The sequence below is a fragment of the Muntiacus reevesi genome, chromosome 10 (genome assembly GCF_963930625.1).
Source record: "Muntiacus reevesi chromosome 10, mMunRee1.1, whole genome shotgun sequence".
Classification (NCBI taxonomy): domain Eukaryota; kingdom Metazoa; phylum Chordata; class Mammalia; order Artiodactyla; family Cervidae; genus Muntiacus; species Muntiacus reevesi.
The window spans coordinates 31214189-31224722 of record NC_089258.1 but is presented as its reverse complement, the minus strand read 5'-3'; positions in this window follow the sequence as shown (position 1 = coordinate 31224722).

The following is a 10534-nucleotide window of genomic DNA, read 5'->3' as shown; positions in this document are numbered from 1 at the left end:
CACTCCATAGACTTTCTTCAGTCAGTCAGTCAGTTCAGTTGCTCAGTCGTGTCCAACTCTTTGCGACTCCATGGCCAGAAGCATGTCAGGCTTCCCTGTCCATCACCAACTCCTGGAGCTTGCTCAAACTCATGTCCATTGAGTCAGTGATACCATCCAACCATCTCATCCTCTGTCATCCCCTTCTCCTCCTGCCTTCAATCTTTCCCAGCACTAGGGCCTTTCCAATGAGTCAGTTCTTCATATCAGGCGCCAAAGTATTGGAGTTTCAGCTTCAACATCAGTCTTTCCAATGAATATTCAGGACTGATTTCCTTTAGGATGGACTTGTTGTATCTCCTTGCAGTCCAAGGGACTCTCAAGAGTCTTCTCCAACTCCACAGTTCAAAAGCATCAATTCTTCATCACTCAGCTTTCATTATGGTCCAACTGTTATATCCAAACATGGCTACTGGAAAAACCATAGCTTTGACTAGATGGACCTTTGTCAGCAGAGTAATGTCTCTGCTTTTTAATATGCTGTCTGTCATAGCTTTTCTTCCTTAAAGCTAGACTTCCTTTTTAGTCTTTAAGCTAGACTTCCTTAAGATCCTTAAATATTGGATAGGCCAAAAGTTCATTCATTATTTCCATAAGATGTTACAGAAAAACCTGAATGAACTTTTGGGCCAACCCAATATAATACATACCAATAATTTAAAAAACCAAAATAGCAAAAGCAGAGTTGACTCTAAATCATATGTTTGGTTGAGTAAAACATCAAATGAAATAATAACGAGCATCATACAAACCACTTTGGCGCTAACATGGCTAAAAAAGAAATGCAGAAATCAGGGTCATGCCTACACTTCTAATTTTAATCACAGCTCTAAATAGTTAAGGGCACACCCAGAAAATAACAGTGTGTGTCTCAGTCTGGTGTGTTTTGTGGTTAGAATCTCTCTGACATAACTTTAGGTAGCACAGGTGGCTTCTCTTAAGGGTACAACTCTAAATGTGGAATATTCTTTCCAGAACCTGTGGTTTGAAAGGGGAGGAGTGACAGCTACTTGCATAATGACAGGTATAATGATGAAGTTTATAAGAAAAAGTATCTCTTTCGGATCTTCTTAGAAGTTTTAATTAAGAAGGATCCCGTAAGGAAGACATGTAAAGGTTGAAAAGTCATAATAACTTCTCTCTACTTTAATTTTGTTTTATATTCAGATAACATAATCTTTTAGAAAGCAAGGCAAACATCTAGACACACATCTACATACATCTTTGTAAGAAATGCACTGGCAAAGACTTTAAAAATGCAAAAATTTTTTAATTTTATTGTTTTTTTAATAATTTTTTATTGAAGTATAGTTGACTTACAAAGTTGTATTAGTCTCAGATGTACAGCCAAGTGACTCAGTTACACGTGCACATATATTCTTTTTCAGATCATTTTCCCTTATATGTTACTACAGAATATTAGGTATAGATCCCTGTGCTCTATAGTAGGTCCTTTTGGTTATCTGTTTTACATGTAGTAGTGTGTGTATTGGAGAAGACTCTTGAGAGCCCCTTGGACTGCAAGGAGATCCAACCAGTCCATCCTAAAGGAGTTCAGTCCTGGGTGTTCATTGGAAGGACTGATGCTGAAGCTGAAACTCCAATACTTTGGCCACCTCATGTGAAGAGTTGACTCATTGGAAAAGACCCTGATGCTGGGAAGGATTGGGGGCAGGAGGAGAAGGGGACGACTGAGGATGAGATGGCTGGATGGCATCACCAACTCGATGGACATGAGTTTGAATGGACTCCGGGAGTTGGTGACGGACAGGGAGGCCTGGCGTGCTGCGACTCATGGGGTCACAAAGAGTTGGACATGACTGAGCGACTGAACTGAACTGAGTATGTATATGTTAATCTCAAACTACTAGTTTATCCTTCTCTACCTTTCCCCTTCGGTAACATTAAGTTTGTTTTCTATGTCTGTGTGTCTATTTCTGTTTTGTAAATAAGTTCATATGCATCATTCTTCTTGGATTCCACATATAAGCGATATCATATATTTGTCTTTCTCTGATGTACTTCACCTGATATCATAAGCTCTATGTCCATCCGTGTTGGTGCAAATGGCATTCACTCTTTTTTTTTAATGGCTGAATGCCAAAGACTTCATTAAAAAACAGACCCTCTTAGCCTATGAGACTTTCCTGCTGGTGTAGATTCCAACCACATCTCAATACTGTGATGACTCACGTGACTGAAAGTCACTAAGTGAGTAGCACCATTGTTTCTATGCTGATCAGGACCCAGGTAAAAGTGTATATGTGCATCTATCTTGATATCTGTGACACTTAAACTTGGTGTCTGTGCTACTTAACTAGATCTAAAACAAGTAAAAGAGTGATGACGTGAAATACATTTGCTGTGAAGATTTGAATCCACAAGAAAGGGCAAATTGTCCCCACAATAAGGAAGATGTGGCTTAAAGTGGTGAAATGAACACAGCATCAAGTTCGCCCCTCCCCAGTTCACCTAGAGTGGCAAATAGACCCTGTTTAAAAAACAAACAAATGCAAACATGCACATCAGCACTATAAATCAGGAATGAGAAACAGCTCCCTGCACACAAAAAAAGAAAAACTGGTAAATTTCTGAAGCTGCAATAGAAATGGGAGAGGGTATTGGAAGATATTGAAACGCTTTCTTAAGAAAAAGTACCAAGTCTGCTGCAGTGCCTGGGCAGGAAGTGTGCTCTCCTTTAGGAGAGGCTCTGAGACTCCTTGGTATGAGAGGCAACACCAAACTGTGAAGCACTTTTCACCTTTGATTGTAGATCACGTGCACAGAAGCAGGCCAGAGAGCCAGGCTCTTGGGGGGTGAATTTGAAGCTCTCATCTCTAATAGTTTGTTAGAAGTATGAGTATGAAACTGGGGAGAGGGGTTTGAGCTAACACTAAAAAACCACATGGGTGGTATTTATAGTATGAGATTTACAGAATGAGATGACTGAATGTGATCATTAAGGGAGACAATAAATAGAAGAGAGATCCACGCCAGGGATTGAACTATGGCATGGCCCAATTTTAAGAGGCTGAGAGAAGGAGGGAACACAGAATCAATGAAAAAGATTGAGAAGGAGTGAGCAGGTAATTCCTAAACTGCAACTATTCCAGAGAGGCTTCTTTTTTTCTTTTCCCATTTATTTTCATTAGTTGGAGGCTAATTACTTTACAGTATTGTAGTGGTTTTTGTCCTACATTGACATGAATCAGCCATGGATTTACATGTGTTCCCCATCCCGATCCCCCCTCCCACCTCCCTCTCTACCCAATCCCTCTGGGTCTTCCCAGTGCACCAGGCCTGAGCACTGTCTCATGCATCCAACCTGGGCTGGTGATCTGTTTCACCCTAGATAATTCATGTTTCGATGCTGTTCTCGCGAAACATCCCACCCTCGCCTTCTCCCACAGAGTCCAAAAGACTGTCCTGTACATCTGTGTCTCTTTTTCTGTTTTGCATATAGGGTTATCGTTACCATCTTTCTAAATTTCATATATATGCGTTAGTATACTGTATTGGTCTTTATCTTTCTGGCTTACTTCACTCGGTATAATGGGCTCCAGTTTCATCCATCTCATTAGAACTGATTCAAATGAATTCTTTTTAATGGCTGAGTAATATTCCGTAGTGTATAGGTACCACAGCTTCCTTATCCATTCATCTGCTGATGGGCATCTAGGTTGCTTCCATGTCCTGGCTATTATAAACAGTGCTGTGATGAACATTGGGGTGCACGTGTCTCTTTCAATTCTGGTTTCCTTGGTGTGTATGCCCAGAAGTGGGATTGTTGGGTCGTATGGCAGTTTATTTCCAGTTTTTTAAGGAATCTCCACACTGTTCTCCATAGTGGCTGCACTAGTTTGCATTCCCACCAACAGTGTAAGAGGATTCCCTTTTCTCCACACCCTCTCCAGCATTTATTGCTTGTAGACTTTTGGATAGCAGCCATCCTGACTGGCGTGTAATGGTACCTCATTGTGGTTTTGATTTGCATTTCTCTGATAATGAGTGATGTGGAGCATCTTTTCCTGTGTTTGTTAGCCATCTGTGTGTCTTTGGAGAAATGCCTGTTTAGTTCTTTGGCCCATTTTTTGATTGGGTCATTTATTTTTCTGGAAGAAAATTGAAGAAAGTGGGGAAAACCCCTATACTATTCAGGTATAACCTAAATCAAATCCCTTATGATCATACGGTGGAAGTGAGAAATAGATTTAAGGGACTAGATCTGATAGACAGAGTGCCTGATGATCTTTGTACAGAGGTTTGTGACATTGTACAGGAGAAAGGGATCAAGACCATCCCCCAGAAAAAGAAATGCAAAAAAGCAAAATGGCTGTCTCAGGGAGCCTTACAAATAGCTGTAAAAAGAAGAGAAGCAAAAAGCAAATGAGAAAAGGAAAGATATACCCATTTGAATGCAGGGTTCCAAGGAATAGCAAAGAGAGATAAGAAAGTCTTCCTCAATGATCAGTGCAAAGAAATAGAGGAAAACAATAGAATGGGAAAGACTAGAGATACCAAGGGAACATTTCAGGCAAAGATGGGCTCAATAAAGGACAGAAATGGTATGGACTTGACAGAAGCAGAAGATATTAAGAAGAGGTGCAAAAATACACAGAAGAATTGTACAAAAAAGATCTTACAATATTGTAAAGTATTTAGCCTTCAACTAATAAAAATAAATGAAAAAAAAATCCTCATGACCCAGATAATCATGATGGTGTGATCACTCACCTAGAGCCAGACATCCTGGAATGTGGAGTCAAGTGGGCCTCAGGAAGCATCAATATGAACAAAGCTAGTGGAGGTGATGGAATTCCAGTTGAGCTATTTCAAACCCTGAAAGATGATGCTGTGAAAGTGCTACACTCAATATGTCAGCAAATTTGGAAAACTCAGCAGTGGCCCAGGACTGGAAAAGGTCAGTTTTCATTCCAATCCCTAAGAAAGGCAGTGCCAAAGAATGTTCAAACTACCACACAATTGCACTCATCTCACACACTAGTAAAGTAATACTCAAAATTCTCCAAGCCAGTCTTCAGCAATACCTGAACCGTGAACTTCCAGATGTTCAAGCTGGTTTTAGAAAAGGCAGAGGAACCAGAGATCAAATTACCAACATCCGCTGGATCATCAAAAAAGTAAGAGAGTTCCAGAAAAACATCTATTTCTGCTTTATTGACTATGCCAAAGCCTCTGACTGTGTGGATCACAATAAACTGTGGAAAATTCTGAAAGAAATGGGAATACCAGACCACCTGACCTGCCTCTTGAGAAACCTGTATGCAGGTCAGGAAGCAACAGTTAGAACTGGACATGGAACAACAGACTGGTTCCAAATAAGAAAAAGAGTATGTCAAGGCTATATATTGTCACCCTGCTTATTTAACTTATATGCAGAATATATCATGAGAAATGCTGGGCTGGAGGAAACACAAGCTGGAATCAAGATTACTAGGAGAAATATCAATAACCTCAGATATGCAGATGAAACCACTCTTATGGCAGAAAGTGAAGAAGAACTAAAGAGCCTCTTGATGAAAGTGAAAGAGAAGAATGAAAAAGTTGGCTTAAAGCTTAGCATTCAGAAAACTAAGATTATGGCATGGGGTCCCATCACTTCATGGCAAATAGATGGGGAAACATGGAAACAGTGACAGACTTTATTTTGGGGGGCTCCAAAATCACTGCAGATGGTGACTGCAGCCATGAAATTAAAAGATGCTTGCTCCTTGGAAGAAAAGTTATGACCAACCTAGACAGCATATTAAAAAGCAGAGACATTACTTTGCCAGCAAAGGTCTGTCTATTCAAAGCTATGGTTTTTCCAGTAGTCATGTATGGGTGTGAGAGTTGGCCTATAAAGAAAGGTGAGCACCAAAGAATTGATGCTTTTGACCTGAGGTGTTGGAGAAGACTCTTGAGAGTCCTTTGGACTGCAAGGAGATCCAACCAGTCCATCCTAAAGGAGATCAGTCCTGGGTGTTCATTGGAAGGACTGATGTTGAAACTGAAACTCCAGTACTTTGGCCACCTGATGCGAAGAGCTGATTGATTTGAAAAGACCCTGATGTTGGGAAAGATTGAGGGCAGGAGGAGAAGGGGACGACAGAGGATGAGATGGTTGGATGTCATCACCGACTCAATGGACATGAGTTTGGGTGAACTCAGGGAGTTGATGACGGACTGGGAGGCCTGGCATGCTGCGGTTCATGGGTTTGCAAAGGGTCAGACATGACTGAGCGACTGAACTGAACTAAACTGATAATACTGATACCAAGTTCTAACAGAGAAAAAAATGATAAACTTTTAATTCCATGAATTTATAAATATTGATGCAAGTAAATGTTAACAAATCAGATTTGGTAGTAAATCAAAAGACTGATGTGACACCCAAAGAGAGTTTATTCCCAGAACATAATAATATGTCAACATTAGAAAATCAATTCTTACATTTCTACATAGTAACAGATTAAGGAAAAAGCCACAGTCATCTCAATAGACTGAAAATTCAACGTTCCTTCCTGATTAATAAAATCTTTTACTATCTTAAAAGACAAATAGATGTGTCCATTTTTAACATGATAAAAGTGGTTGAAATATGTATGACAAAATTTAATTCATTAATATATACAATGTTTTTATAAAGTAGCAAGAAAGAAATCTACCCAATAGAAAAATAACAGTAGGAGGCAAATCACAGAGTAAATCAACTATCCTCAAAACACTGAGAAAAAGTTCAATCTTATTTTACTTAAAGAAATGTAAGCATAAGTTACAAAAAAAAAAAAAAGAGAACAACTTCAACTATTATACTGGAAATTATTAAAATGCTCATGCTCAGTATTGTTGAAATTGAAAGAAAAAGACTGTCATCTAGCTGGAGGATTGTATATTGATAATTCAGGAAGGTAGTGGTCAGTGTACTAAAAGCATTGAAAGTATATCCTTTGATCTAGAAATTCTATTTATAGGAGTTATATATAAAGAAATCACTTGAGCTGGATGCTCACAAAATTTAACTATAGGATTATTATAAAAATACTGTATTTTATAATGAAAAACAGAAATAAACTAAATGTCCAACCTTGGAATAATAGTTAAGTAAGTTGTAACTTCATATAATAGAATATTATTTCATCATCAGAAGTGATGTTACACATGAATATTTGTTGATACTGAAGTTGTTTGATACACTCTGATTAAAACAAAGCTTTAACCAATACAACAGTATGATCTTGTTTTCATTTAAAGTGGTTATCTGTCTCTTTATATCTCTCATCTATTCATCTACCTTCTTACCTACATGAAAAAGACTGGAATAATATTTATCATGAGTTAATGTTAGTTACCACTAATGGTGTTTTTTCATTTTCTTTATTTGTATATTATTGCTTATTTTTTCAAAAAATAAATATGCTTTTGCAATAATAAAGCAAATGCTATTTTAAAATAAAAGTTATGTACATATTTTTCTGTTTTGTGCAAAGTATAACAAAGGTTTACTATTTATTAAATAAAATGACTTACAAATCAATCAGAAGATTAACTATGCCATAGGAACATGACTTATACATGATTCCAAAATAAGAACTATAAAATGATCTAGAAACAAGGAAAATGCAATCTCATTAGTAATTTAAAAATAAAATGAGATCATCTTTATTTATAATCAAGTAGACAAAAGCCTTCTAAAAAACAGAGAATTAATTCTCTATGTATGACAGCTTATGTTTAGGGCTATGACATCCCCTGTACAATGCAGAGATGGGAACAATGTTTCTAGAGAATATGACAACACATAACAAAAGCCTCAATTTTGTGCATACCATTTGGCTGGGATATTCTTTCTCAGAATTTCTATAAGGAAATATTTATGGTATGTGCAAATGAGGATGACCAATGCAGTATTGTTTGTAATAGTGAAAATTGGAAAAAAACTCAAATGTTTTCAGTTCAAAAACCCAAATGTTTTAAAAATAGGAAAATAACTAAATTATGGTACATCCAAAGAAAGAAATATTATTCAGAAATTAAATTGTACTCTTAGAAATATCGTGAATGACATAGAACAGGTTTATAATATCCTGCAAACTGGAAGGAGGGCCCCTTTCCTGCTCAATTGTGATACCAGCAAATGCATTCTTTTGGCACTACGCGCAGTCCCTGGAACTCGTTATATTTAATATTCTGTCACTTATTATCACTTGCAGGTGCTTTACTGATGCTGGTCCTGTCCGTTGGTGACAACAGCCCTGTAAATGTCTCTCCTGATCTCTCTTTTTTAATTTATACACTGATTTTACAATGGAAAAAGAAATCTATATTTACAAAAGAAAACAATACTGGTAAATACTGGGCCCTTGTCCCTGAGATACAGAACCTTGGGATGAGCACCAAGGAAATAAGACAGTGATCTTGACATAACCTAAAAATGCATTTAGAGCTCAAAATATACACATTCCATCAGTTGGATTTTTTTTTAATAAAATCAACAATGCTAAAATATACTTTTTTGTTATTCATTGAAAAGAATTGGGTAGGAAATCAGTATGCTTTGAAACCAGATGCAAATTTTAAATCACCTCCGCAGAGTCATCAAGCTTCAGTTGTTTCCTCTGGAATCATTAGAAGCAACCTTGCTATGGTGACTGAGAGTTCAACCTCTTGTCACAACCTAGGATCTGCTGCTCTGTGTGGTTAGGCCAGTTACACAACTTCTCTGTGCCTATGTCCTCACCTAACGAAGGGCATAATGATACTACCAACATCACAGGGATGTTGTGTTTTAAGTTAATACATTTACTTTAATGGAAATAAATATATATATTTAGAGCCTTAGAATATATGTGGTAAGTATTCAAGAAATGCTAGCTGATAGTATTACTGAGGTTTCTAGCTGCTATTTTAGTTTTCAGTTCCTTTAAATATTTAATAAAATTGGATGGATTCTATAATAGTTACTTGCTTGTCCACTTATTTATTCACTATATTAGCTGATGTATCTATGATTATTTTTGCTTTGAGATCTTGAACACTAGCGCCTAAAGGGCACACAGACAGAGAATCTGTGAGGCTGGAGAAGTCATGAGGAAGAGACAGGAAAGTAAGGGCAGTTATCCTGCAGTGGGGAGGGAAGCAAAACAAGCTCAAAGTGGCAGACAGCAGAACAGGCCAGTGGAAACCTGGCTCTTAAGGGCAACACGATCTCAGCTGCACCAGCCCCATGGCAGGTCCTCCAAGTAACTCTCACTACCCTGACTCTGCTTTTCTTTTCTTTGTTTCAAATTTATTTTTATTTTATTTCATTTGGCTGCACCATATCTCAGCTGCAGCAAGTGGGATTTTTAGTTATGGCATGTGGGATCCAGTGCCCTGACCAGGTATTGAACATAAGGCCTCTGCATTGGGAATTCGGAGTCTTAGCCACTGGACAAGCAGGGAAGTCCCCCTGCTTTTCAATAGAGTAGCTTTTCTGATTGGCCTGACTTCATGTCTTTCTTTTATAATAAAACTCTGTCAGCTGAGGAAAAAGATGTCTTTGAAGTTTTCAGAGCCTATATGACATACATGTGTCATGCCATGGATGTCTACAGGAAAGTTCCAGACTTGATGGTGGTCCACTCCAAGTTTTCTGCTTTGCTGGCCTCTTGACCTTCTGTCTTAGACTCATATTGCAACCTCATTCCTCATCTAGCTCTTTGGATGACTGTCTCAAATCACTATTTGAATCTAAGGCACCTCTCAAGGTCTCAGTCCTAACTCCTGACTTCCTTATTTGTAAATCTGAATTGTGAGTCAGCTTGCATTGTCATAGCCCATGGAATCTTATCTGACCTGAAATGGGAGAAAGATGAGAGAAGAGATAGCAATAGAGTTTGAACAGTGGGTAGTCGCTTTGAAGGGGAGGTGGTGTGCACAGGAGGGTTTTAGAAAGTAAAATTGATAGAGTTTTCATGGGTGAAAGAGGGAAAACTGTGTTTTTGTCTTGGTTACCTGGAGTGACTATGAACAAGGCATGGCAGATTTTCTAGCAAAGATGACAAAGTTGTTGTGCGCAGGTGGAATTGGAGATATCAGGTAGAGCCCTCTGGAGGACGGACCAAAAGTAGCCAGAAAATCTACTTTCCAAAAGTAGCCAGAAAATCTACTTTCAAGAATTCAGACTGTTTCTCCACTGTCCTTACTACCAATTAGGTTGAATGAAAGTAAACTGGCCATAGAGTAGACTGCTATTTTCTCTTTCCCGTTTATTTGCTTTTCAGGAGAATCTGTGTTATATAATATCAGAAAGAGATGCATATCATCCATGTTGGCCTCAGATAAAGATATATTGTGTGTACTCCACTGGGAAATCTTGTGCACCAAGAATCTGAGTTTCAGATAGTTTGGTTTTGTCTTGTTTTTTTCTTTTTAAGAATCAGAAGATGTAACAAGACAGGTGAATAGTCATGCAGAAAGTTGGTGAATAGCCCTATATTAATCCTACTACCTA